This window comes from Scylla paramamosain, unplaced genomic scaffold (genome assembly GCF_035594125.1).
Source record: "Scylla paramamosain isolate STU-SP2022 unplaced genomic scaffold, ASM3559412v1 Contig137, whole genome shotgun sequence".
Taxonomy (NCBI): domain Eukaryota; kingdom Metazoa; phylum Arthropoda; class Malacostraca; order Decapoda; family Portunidae; genus Scylla; species Scylla paramamosain.
Window position 1 is genome coordinate 51,608 of NW_026973802.1, and position 13,368 is coordinate 64,975.

Sequence of the window (13,368 nt, forward strand, 5' to 3'; positions counted from 1 at the left end):
TTTTTCGTTGGTCTTTTCTGTTTGTTTTAGCTTTGAGTTTTCCTTGTCCTTTCTTTGTGTTCTTGGGGTCTTCTTCCTCATCAAGCCTCTGCTTCATCACGTCTTCCGGTGTTTTATGTGAGCGAGACTTTTATTCACCAGCAGACGACAAATGATGAATTTCACGCTTCCACATTTCCTCACTGACTAGTTATTTTACTGTAATGTTTTCACTGTAAATCTTTCATATCATTCAATGCATTAAAATTATGAGGAACAAAAACAGGTTGCTAGTGTGGACACGCCTGTCACACGCAAATCATTCGAAAATAGGATTGTTATTCTCTACGCGTGTGTTTTCCAAAAAGAAAAAGGGTAGTGGTGATTGTCGGTGGGTGCGTGGAGGAGTCTGGCGGCGTGGCTGACAGACGTGTAAATGTCCAGCACGCAGGTACACGGCAAACAGACAACGCACCTGCCAGATTACACCTACACTGAATTTCATCACATTACTTTTAATCCATGTTCCTCGAAGCTTATACACAGTTTTTGTTTGTCTTTTTATGCCTCTTTTCCGTCTGTCACAGTGCTTTAAACATGGTAAAAAAGCTTTCTCAGTTGATTAAAAGACTGAAAAAATATGTTGTCTTGTTCAGTCGTTTTCCTGGGGCGGCAGTGACCTTCGCTTCCCTGAACACAAAGCATGACCTGTAATGAACACCAAGCAACACAAGTCAATCACCGCGGCGGCTGCGTCCTGCACATCCCCGCCTGCTGCCACGTGTTGGTAATGTGTGTATTTTTGACGCGGCGCCGCAGCAGGAACTCCATTACACACCTTTTTATTTCTGCTTCTCGAGAAATGTACACATGCCTTGAGTTATCTGGAGCGTGGGGGCGCGCGTAACGCCTCCTCCCCCAAACACACCAGCAAGCTACGGTAGGAATTGTTAAGTAGAGGCGCCATGATATTTATGTTTGAGGTAACGTGCAGGGCTTGCAGTAACAGTCTCTTTGCACACCAGCCACACTCACTCCAGGTATACCTTCCTCCCTTCCCACTTCACCACCGTACACACACACACACACACACACACACACACACACACACACACACACACACACACACACACACCACATACACTTCCCTCGCGTGGCGGCGCCGCGTGTGAGGGTAACTAAAAGGCCTGTGTTGTTTTCCCGGTGGCGTGCAGTCTCATTTGCAGCAATTATGTTCATTAAGGCGAGGTATCCCTTGCCACTGCGGTGCTGGCGGCGGCCTCCCACACACACTGTCCAGCTGGAATGAAAGCATAAATATCTTTTTATAGAGATAATAATTGACAATAACAGATATTAGTGTTTGCGTTCCCTAATTACGATCAAGAAAGTAAGTAATCTTGGTGACTAAGGGTTCGTTAAAAAATTATCACGTATATGATCACTCTAAGTTACATGATCGATTCTCTTGTCACAGGTGAGTCAGGTAGTTAGTTATTCTCAGGGCAGGGAATGAAAATGCTCATAATTTGTGAGACTTTGCCATGATCTGCAGCGACATCGTGATTTCCGCTTTGCTTTCCGCCCCTCTTTCCGACACACACACACACACACACACACACACACACTATCTAATAACCCTTGTCTTAGATTAATAACAATACTCAGTCGATAGACGATATATATATCAGCTCACACCGAAAGAATGCTTATGAAGCAACCGTCATTTGCCAAACTTACTTCCCTCATTTTAAAAAGGACGACAGATTTAAACAAACACATTATCATATCTGTAGTTCCTTTGTGCTGGATTTGTTATCAGAATAAAGCATGCCTTCCACCGACAAGCCACTTGTTGCCAGCCTGACAGCATTCAGGTACATTGCTCCGGTGCCAGCGAGGGCCTTATGGTGCCTCGTGCCGGAACTTTTCTGGCAGGATCACAAACACCACCAGCAGCATTCTTTTTGCTGCACTCTCCCGCCCTTTCTCGCAGCACTGCAAAGAGTTCACTTCATAAAATATTACTTATTTGATATAAGCTAGGAGTAGTGGCTCGTTGTGGCCACAGTAATTAATAGCCTTGTTCCCTTTCCAATTTACGTAATTTACAACGACAAAACACTCGAAAATTATATTTTGCCAGACAATATGATTTACTGTGAAGTAATGCTGCAGTTTCAATCACCACCACAACCACTACTACAACCACTACTACCACCACTACCACCACCACCACCACCACCACCACCACCACCACCACCACCACCACTTCTCTTAACTTTAGCGTTTGGCAACTCTTACCATAAGTATCTGTCGGCACAGCGGCATACAGCAGCCGACACAAGCACTGTCTGGGACTGAGTATGACCTTAGTGCTAAGATTATTACTTTTAATCCTCCACACTGGTTGTGAAGCTTTCTTCGTGTCTTCCCGCCATCTTGTTACCCTCGATATGTCATGCTTGGTTCTCAGTCATTGAGGGACATTGCTGCCTTCTTATACAATCTGCAATGAACTAACTTTGTAACCTGCAATTTTTTTTCTTTTCAGTTTTCTTTAACGTATTAATTTGAAGCGTCACGTCCTTATCTGCACCGTTATTGGTGTGGTCTGTTACAAAATAACGGAGTGTCTGCTGTGCCAGTTTTGGCTGGATGAGTGATGGTGTCGGTGAAAACATTAGTATTGCTACACCACTAAACTTGTTTCCCGCAGGAAATTTTTGTCATGTCACGAGAAACGCAAACGTAGAAAAGTGTTTCCAAGGAAATATCACAAAACTGTTTGCAATAATGAAGGAACATCGGCGACAAAGTTTGCAAGGTGTAGCTGCGGCGAGGAGCCCAGTGATGCTGACCGTGACCGCTTTGAAGCCACGGCCTTTGTTTGTGATGGAGTGACCAGGTGACGTGTAATTATTCAGGTGTAGCTGCGGTGAGAGAGAGAGAGAGAGAGAGAGAGAGAGAGAGAGAGAGAGAGAGAGAGAGAGAGAGAGAGAGAGAGAGGACTTAGTTGTTTCTATACCTATTCACTACAGCTTCTACTTTTTTCATTTGCCATTCCACCAACACAATAACACAATATATATGCAACACTTCCTAAATTACTTCTCTGCTTAAAAAAATACGATATATATATATATATATATATATATATATATATATATATATATATATATATATATATATATATATATATATATATATATATATATATATATATATATATTAGAATGTACCATCTGTACGTACCCTTCAACTTTACACAGAAAGGAAAAAGAAAAAGTAAAAATGACAGTATACTGATGCAATGGTACACGCAACGCTGAGGTGGTGGTGGTGGTGGTAGTGGTGGTTGTGGTGGTGGTGGCTGCATCACCTTCTCGCGTTTCCAGTCCCCCCCCAAAAAAAAAACATATCCAGCACTTTCTCTTATTTTCAGCCAAACACGAGTTTTTAGAGAACAGAACACGAGGCACTAGCTTTTTTTCAACCTTTTTTTATGTTGAGAATTCATGTGCGTGATAGAGCCAGCATGCGCTTCTCCCGTTCCTACGGCCACACTTGTCATAGATATGGGGTTATTTTTGGCCTGGCTGGAACCTTCTTCCTTCTTCGTGACGGTCGCACTGCACATCAGACCGCCGAATTGCTGTCTCTGGGGGCTCTGGATTACAGCGCACTGGAGGACTGCTGTTTGCGTTTCGTCCTTGGTGCAGGTGTGTGTCTTGCCTACTGAAACTCGCAACGGGGGAAAAATGCCAAAACAAATACACATAGAGGTATGGATGAGTCTTTGTAGGCTTTCTCACGGTAGTTTGAATGGTTCTGTTCAGTGTCCTCTCTGTACACTGTCCTCGCCATCCACTGTCCTCGCGTCCTGCATGCCCGTTGCTTTAACCAATTTATTGTATTGTTCACAGGTCGTTCGTTACGCCTACTAGTTCAGGCGCCTCAACCCTTGACCCAAGCTCCACAGGTGGTCCATGGCCCGTGGTACAGTGGTCCACATCAGGCGTGAGACTAAACAATGCGCTCTTTCCGCCCCCGTCTTTAACACAATGCACCAATGGACGTGACAGAATCAAAGTAAACAGCGTCTGCCAAACTTTCAGGCCATACTGGAGGGTAACAGAGCTATAAAGGAAAATATCTAACGAAGTAACGAGCGCTTTTGTTTCTGTCGGCAATGAAACTTTAGAAAACTCGAAAAAAAAGTCGTGTTATATGATGCGATCTTACATGACGATGCAAACGTCCCTGCATGAAAACTGCTCAAAACAGGAGGTATTTTCGTGATAAGATTGCTGTGGATTCTTTCCCTGCGGCACCTTTTCCCCTTCCGTTGTTTATCTTGTATAACTCTTTGGTGTGGTTTGCATCATATGTAGTTTGTCGCGGTACGCTTCCAAAAACTATCAAGGCAATGGTATTTATTATTCTCTTTTTTCCTTGCTACATATATTTATCTATTGATTTATTTATTGACCTTTTAAGCTTTTGAGAGTGAGATCTGTTTCACTGCACGAATTGCCCAGTGTCACCTTGCGCGTGATTCACTGTGTTTGGAGAAGCTTGACGCACTGATGTTTGTGCCCAGGGCGAAGATTTGTGGCCATTGCGTATTTTCTCCAAATATTTTGACAATACAGAGCACCGAACGTTTTGCGCCGTTGTAAACACTCTTATTTCCGTGTAATGACCTGACATAAAAGATGGGATTCTGAGCGTAAGTTAGCATTATATTTGCAAGAGTATTCAATTCATCCACACCCGCGTCCACGTCCACATCCAGGGCCTCAACGCAGCTCGTGCTTTCTCCTCTCGTAAGCGGAGCACCTTCCCTTTCTCTCGCTGTGCAGGTTAAAACAGAGAAAGGAAAGAAAAAGCATGGCCCTCCATTGTAATTACAGATCATTTCCGGGATACCGCTGGAGCCCAGACAGCAGGCCCCGCTCTGAGTGGTTCCCGCTCACTAAGGTCTCGGCAAGCCTCGTCCAGCTCGCCCAGCCGCTTGAAACGAGGCGACTTGATTTTTTGGTCCACAGTTTCACCCAGTGTCATCTTACGAAAACTTGTCTTTGAAACTCAAGCCTCAAAGCACCGTTGCTCAGTCCAGTCTGCTCCTCGCTGCGAACACCTTGGAAGAACATCGCTTCCTGCACAGCCGTCCAGGTGTTGCTGCTTGACCAACATTTTTTTTGCTCACCGGGGCTTAGTGCCAAGCCATCACCTCTTTTCCTCTTCTCTTTACTACTTATTATCACAACAGACGACCGCCGTGGACTACCTGACGTAAACCTAACAAACTAATTTAGTCACACAGATTGGGATGCAAAACCTCACTTGAATTTTTTTTAAATATTAAAAAGATATCTTTTCAGCATATAGGGAGCGATAAAAGTAGTATACGGTGTTCTGTTCATGAGTACTGGAGGGAAAATGTGCAATATCCTCCCGCAGAGCTTCACCACACGCTGCCTTTCCTTCCCTCCTCCTCTTCCATACCACGCTCCGCCCAACCAACTCAAAGACTTTGTTACCGCGGCACCGAGTATAAATTCCCCGTCAAGAACGTATTATTTCCCCTCCCTCTCTCTTCCTTTCACCCTCGCTCTCCCTCCCCTTAAGATGTAATGATGGCGGTGGTGGTGGTGGTAGCGGCGGTGGTGGTAGTGGAGGTGGCGGCGGCGGCGGCGGTAGTGGTAGTGGTGGTGGTGGTGGTGGTAGTGCTAGTGGCAGGAGCAGCAGAAGCTGGACGCGCAGTGAGGGACTTGAGTTTGCTGTGTCTCGGGGCGCGGCGTGTGTTGCTGCCGCCGCGTCCTCACATCGGGTAATGGCGCCACTCACCGCCCCTCCCTTGCTGCACCTCCATTAAAAACACATTATTGCATATTCATTAATTCGTGTCTGTCAGAGAGAGAGAGAGAGAGAGAAAGAGAGCGCTGGGGCCTGGCTCATGCAGGGGTCAGCGTGCCCCGCGAGAGCTACATGTCAGGCCGCTCTGGTATCGAGGCGGTGATACATTCCAGCCATTAGACACGCGCCAATGGCTGTGCGCTCATGTCACGCTAAGTTATCACCCTCTTGCAGTCAGCAGCAGCAGCAGCAGCAGCAGCAGCAGGGAGGCACAGACTGACCCACCAGCGGGGTCTTGCGCGCCGCCACAAAAAGCTCCCTCGCACCTTGCCAGTAATGAGAATTGCGTGGGTGTTTGTTCGGGGCGGCGATCCCCGTCCCGCTGAGGGAGACGTCTTGCGGTAAGGCAGAAATAAGGCGCGGCGAGGACTGCACGCAGGGAGACACTTGCCGGAGGGAGGAGGTGGGGGGGGGGGGGCGTGCAGGCAGGAGGGGAGGGAGGGAAGGAGGGATGCGGTGAGGAGGGGAGGAGGAAGGATTTGTCCTTTTTGTGTGTGTGTGAAGAGGAAGTGATGCTGGTGTGAAGGGTAATCCCGTGTGAGAAGGGAAAGAAGAGGCGGCAAGTAGGAAAAACACAGGCAGCCGAGCGTCGTTAAGGAGGAGCGGCGCGGCAAAAGGTTGTGAAGGTGCTTACGCTCTGCTTTTGCATAATTGTTTTAGTATACAAGGTTTCACGAAGTAAAACGATGATTTGTTATGCGGTGTGCCTTGCTGCCTTGTGCTGTTTTGGTTCAGTGTTAATATATTGAATGTTACGGCGTGAGTGTTAGTGATACTAATATTAACAGTAAAACAACAGTGCACGGGTAAGCCACACCAAATGATGTATAAGACTTGGCAGGAAAACCGCTTGTGCTGAGACTGAGTGAGCTTATACTGCAGGCTGAGCAAAGGCGTCACATGATGGAAGCAACACACAACCACACACACACACACACACACACACACACACACACACACACACACACACTACCATTAGCTCCTCTGACTCCCCCCTCCCCCCTGCCTGCCTAGTTAACTGTTATACTTGTTAATCAACCCATATGAATGTGTGTAGGACTACAGGCCATTGTCGTTGTGTCGAGTATCACTAACCTCGTGGCAATGAGCGAGGAAGCTTCTGTAATAACAAGTTAGGAGAACAACGAACAACTGCATCATATCTTGTGTATTGTAAGTGACGGCAGCTCCAGCAAGACTCAATCCTTTGTGTTAGAGAGACAAGGGAGTGGATTCTGGTGGCGAGGAAACACTCGATGAACCAGGAGAGTTCTTCTCTTATATTTAGACGACCGCCTTTGTTACTTGTCATTCTCTGAAGAAACGACAATCAAAATATCGAAGAGAGAGAGAGAGAGAGAGAGAGAGAGAGAGAGAGAGAGAGAGAGAGAGAGAGAGAGAGAGAGAGAGAGAGAGAGAGAGAGAGAGAGAGTGTATGTGTGTGTGTGTGTGTGGTGCTGCTGCTGTTTCATCCCGTGTCTTTTTTCCCCATCAAACTCCATCGAGCCTCTTGTTTTCACATTCACGACGCAGGCAACACATTGGTGAGGGAAGAGACTCACGCAGCCACACTGAAGCACACCTGTACACACACATCGCCCTCCCTGTAGTGTGTAAAGCTTGTAAATGTCTCGAGATTCACCAGCGTCACGTAATTCACAGTCTTTCGTATGTATATTCACGGTCGAAAAAGAGGCGCTGAAACATGTCATAATATCTGCCCACTTGTTCATCCCCGGTAGAGTCCTTCCCTTCACCGCCTCACATCTGCAGCCTTCTCACGGCGCTGCATTCCTCCCTCCTTCCCTTCCTCATCTTTTCTCCACCACCACGTTTTCTTTCCCCTCTCCCTGCCACACCTCTCCACTCCCTCCACTCCGACGCACTCCTTCCTAATCTCCTTGCTAAAGTTCTCGCAGTAAATCCAATATTCATCTTGGAACTTGACAGCAAAATTTATCCTTATGGCCGAGGTGTTTCTGTAATAAAATGGTAATGTAAATATGTAAGGCTCAACAACTTTTCTCCTTTGTGGCTAAAGAATGCAGCTGGACTATTATTAAACTCGCCTCCTGTATTGCGGCCAGAGAGACACGCCGGGGATGGAGGGAGGAGGGGAGGTATGTGAGGGCCTGGAAACTTTCAATGATAGCTGAAGTAGTTATTTCTTCAGTAACTTAAGCTCGCGGACACATGTTGGGAAGACTGCTAGTGGTGTTTGGACGAGACGCTGGTGAGGACAGGGTGTTGCCATAGACTGCCTTGGATGAAAGCACTGCCACCACCACCCCCGTCATGGATTCAGGAAGACGTGGACTGCGGTGGCAACGGAAGGGTGTTGTGGTGGTGGTGATAGGAGTACGGAGAAAACCACGTGTCACTCGCGATGGCACACACACACACACACACACACACACACGAGTTGGCGTGACTAGCAAATCTTAAAGTTTCTCGCCCGTGTAAAACAGTAATCAGTTTGCTTATTGTTCCTCGACCGTGCCATAGTTGAAACATTCCTCGAGATTGTTGCTTACTTTGTGAATTAGCTGTGTGTGTGTGTGTGTGTGTGTGTGTGTGTGTGTGTGTATGCTCAATACTTCCCTCATAATCCAGAGCAGGACATGGCAGGAAATCAGATACTGTAACTAGAAAGCTCAAGAAAAAAAAAAAAATAGGAGAGGGTAGAAGAGGACGGAAGCCAGAAGAGCAAGCCAATACTGCAGCATCAAGGCCAGCCACCTAGAGTGTGATAATATTGTGTCAAAGGAACTGTCATGCTTAGCACAGGTCATTCGCTCAACAGAATCCCACAACTCACAACACGACAGGAGCACAACTGCAGCCTCCAGAACACAGATTGTATCAAATCAGAGAAAAGAAAGAATATGTAGTTAAAGTACACATGTTTACTTGTGGCATTTTCTGTCGCCCTCGTATCGCCCCCGCTCTGCCACCAAATATCCGCTTCCCCGCCAACACCCGCCCACACCATCACCTCTCCCTCGCAGTGCTTCTCGTCGTCTCCACACCGCCTGCTCTGCTGGATGTTTCTTCTTGGTATGAGAGAGTCACCTGGATGGTCCTGTCGGAGGTCAATCATAACTCCCTGCAGTGCACGCGGCCATAAGGCTTCCCACCTGACACCTCAGACTGGGTAATTACCATTATTCACAGTGCAGTGACAAGAACACGAGCCACCACGTAATGTGTTTAGGTGCAACTGCAGGGAATTAAATGGGTCTGATTACTGTAATGTAGCTCACGCCACGCTGCGAACCCCCCAAGCCGAGCAGCGGGGGTAACAACAACGTCAGATGGAGTGACAGGCGTGTGCCGCTGCCCTCACCCTTGTGTGAGCCTCGCTGGTGGGGGCGGCGAGGATCACAAGTGCGCTGCTGGTGATCCTGTGTTGGTCATGAGTCTGGCGCATCACATCCTTGCATGCGGCATGATGGCCTGCATTTGTGGCTCGTGTGTGTGTGTGTGTGTGTGTGTGTGTGTGTGTGTGTGTGTGTGTGTGTGTGTGTGTGTGTGTGTGTGTGTGTGTGTGTGTGTGTGTGTGTGTGTGTGTGTGTGTGTGAAATTTTACACACTTTTTTGTGTGTATTTCAACATAAAAAAATGTAGAGTTATGTTTTATGGGTACAGCGTAGTGAATGACGAGCCTGGGGTGATGAGGACGCATAGCTCGTGATGGAAGTAAAATAATTACTTCTTGTCTCAAATTCACACGGACAATATAAGGACGGAAAAAAACTGTAATCGAAACATGATTTTATTCCTTTCACCCAGCCTGCCCTTTCCTGCCCTGACCTGTATCGCTTCGTCACTCCCCGCCTAGCTCCTTCCAGCCCCGCCCTGTCCCTCTCTAGCACTTCGACCTCTGCCTCCCGCTATTCCCTCATCGTGTCTTTCATCTATAATTATAATTGCAGCGGCCACACAAAGTTTATGGTTTTGACTTAGTGTGGGCATGTCAGCACATTCATGAATTGCTTGCATGTATTCTTGTGTGTTTTGTGTGGCCATGTTTCAGTGAGTTACGGTCATGTGATGTGTCCGTGGCTCTGTGGCAGTGTGTTGTGGTGTTTACTTAATAGTAATGGAAGAAAATGATCCAGAACTGTTAATGTGAGCAACTCAACTTCATATTTTTCAAAGAATTCTTGCTGACGAATCCACGTGGCTACGCTGCGGTAATGTGAAAACTTAATACATACTTGTTTGTACACTCCATAGGCCGTTCCATTTTCCCTCCTATTTTTCCTTCAATCTCTCGTGACGCTCGTGTAAGTCTTGCCCCAACATTTGCCGCGCCGCACCGCCTTCCTTTTCCTGGAGTGTTCCCGTCACACCGATCAAACGAGGGCATCGCTGATCACAATGTGTATATATATATATATATATATATATATATATATATATATATATATATATATATATATATATATATATATATATATATATATATATATATATATATATATATTTTTTTTTTTTTTTTTTTTTTTTTTCCACATTGCCAGCGTCCTGTCACAGCTGTCAGCCACAGCAGTGACTGGCAGGTGTGGCGCGGCATGAACAGTCTGGCCTGACCAGCAGCTGCGGGGCTGCACTGGTACACACCTGCAGCTGCGGGGCTGCACTGGTACACACCTGCAGCTTTAGCGCTGCACTGATACACACCTGCAGCTGCAGGGCTGCACTGGTACACACCTGCAGCTGCGGGGCTGCACTGGTACACACCTGCAGCTGCGGGACTGCACTGGTACACACCTGCAGCTGCGGGGCTGCTGCGAACGACAAAAGCAGCACACAAGTTTACTCGTACAAGTGACCATGACAACCTGGTGCAGCTGTTTTGTTTTCAGTAAGAACACAAGTTTCTTTCTCAATAAAGTGTATATCCTGAATTGAGTTTGCCCCGCTCACAGAGATGTATAATAAAATTCAATGACGCCATTGGCTCCCGAGGCAGCGGCGTTGTTACTCTCCTGACGGCGGCCGTTCCTGCGCACCACTGCTTCCCGAACATTAGCCCAAGCCTCCCTGCTGAAATATGTACTCTTAATTCCCACCCATTTTGCTTTCATTGCCGCCGAAGCCCTGGGCCACTTACTGCTGGTTCCGGCTGTTTGCTGCGCCACCGTAAAGCTTGTAACTAACAGCGTGGCGGTGGAACTTTCAAGAAACGCAGTGTTTCACACTATTGCTTCCTGTTTTTTTTTCTTTTTACCATATATTTTTGCTAGCGAGTGAATTAGTGAAAGTAAAGGAGATAATTGAGATATTCTAAGGGTTAAAACACTCTGTATTAGTGTACTTAGTGGCGATATGTATCTTACATTACTTCTGAAGAGAGGGAGGGATTCGGAGGAAAAACTGGCTTGGTAGATACGAGTCATGAAAACTTCCTGTGTTATCATTAAGGGGAGAACTTTAGACGTTAAGGTGAATATAATATTGATAAACAATGTAATATTATTCAGTCAAGCAACATGACTCAAAGAGAGACGCAAAGTAATACACTTCGAAAAGGAGAGTTGAAACAGTTGCAATGAAAACTGCACGCGGGAACCCTGAGTGTTTGAGTGGCGGAGGAAAAATACTGTGAGGTAGTTTGACTGTTTAGGAAGAAAAGACAAGGATGAGGTAATCAAAGGGGAAAAGTATATAGAAGCAACGTTTGAAAGGGAAGGGACAGAGTAAGTGCCACGTGCCAAGATACTGCTGAAGAGGATACGAGGGGAAGACGTTCAGATGTAAATGAGGGGAGGGAAAGAAGACCTGTGGATATGGCTGTACTTGGCGACCTTTCTGTTGATCCTGCTGTAGGGGACGAGGTGTTGCACGCGTACTGCCATTCTGTGAGTCTCCATTTGCTATTTATCTCCTTCAATAACTAATTTCTTGGTGTTAATTTTGTGTTGTCTTTGTGGCGGTGGCACTGTGGTGGCGTCTGACGAGAGGTAAGGGGCTTGTTTAGTGTTTGTTCGCTAATTGTAGTCAGTTCTTAGCATCGTTTTCTGTTCTAGTGGATCATGGAGCCGAGCACAGCAGCCAGGCGTCACAGTACAAGTCCGGGTTTTTCTCAGCCATCTTGTTCCTTACATACGAGTACAGATAATCCCTGGGTGAACCGCTCCTCCTCCTTAGTCTTCCTCGGTGCAGTGGCTGTTTTATTATAATTTTGCGTGTTAATGCATTACTAAGAGGTCTGCAGAAACGTATGTAAATTATATTAATTTTTAATACGTTGGTAGGAACCCAGCAGAAAAGAGTGTACATAATTGCTAAGCCAGGGGGTCGGTAATCATGATTAATATTGCAGTGCACCAAGATTCAGGAAGCTTCTCCTGGTGTGTGCTGGGGAAATAAATGAGCTTGCGTTCCCGCGTCTTTCAAAACATCCACCAATATTCCGTCCTCTCCCGGGCCTTTCTTGCTTCGTTCCTTGAAGGGCAGAGGCTACAGCGTTCGTTGTCATCTGGTGAAATGTTTACTGCTCTCACCGTGATATTAAAACACTGAAAGTATGCGTGCATATTTTTCTGCCATTTCATTCTTATGGTCAATGGCTTCATCCTCTCCGTCTTTCAGAACCAGTCTTCGTTTGACTGAAAGGAAATCTCTGACTATTTTGAATGACTTTTACTTTTATATTTTCAACATTTATATATTTTTTTTCTTGGTCTTTTCCTTGTTAATTAATTTGTCAGTTTTATTTTGTCAATTTTTATCTCTTCTTTTAAACTGTGTATTCACTGTTCCTCTCACACCTTCAAAGGTCATCTTGTAAGATTTTTTTCCGTGTTGACATTTGCTGGAGTCTTTCCTCTGCACCTTCCACTGTCAAGTCTTTTCAAGTTTATTGTTACAGTGTCATCTTCAACAGTTACAGTCTGAAATATGTTATTTATTTAAAGTTTAAAATAATTTAAATTATGTATGGACAGCGGTGGTCTCACAGCCCCAGGTTGTATGAGAGATTCATTGCCTAGGACCTGCCTACTGAGGCGAGAGAGAGAGAGAGAGAGAGAGAGAGAGAGAGAGAGAGAGAGAGAGAGAGAGAGAGAGAGAGAGAGAGAGAGAGAGAGAGACCGCCTAGTATCTAAATACGTGCTGCTATTCGCCCAATCCTTGTCACCTGTCTTCGGAAACGCGTGTTGGACATGTACTCGTGTAGCCAATAACTCGTGTGGAGGAAGCAGATTAACTGTGGAAATCTTTCTTTCACCTTTGGCGCTCCTCTGTACAAGGCGGAGAAGAGAAGGGCGGAGGATAAAACCAGAATTCCGCGCTCTTCACTGCAAGGTCCACGGCGCCCAAATTGAGGCGCCGTCCTCACTCACCCGCATGAAATGCGAGTAGTCTTCTTCCCTCCCTTCCTCCCTCCCTCCCAGCTTTTTCCTTCCGTCCCTTCCTCTCGTCCCTTTCCTTTCCTCTCCTGACCCTATCCTTCTCTTC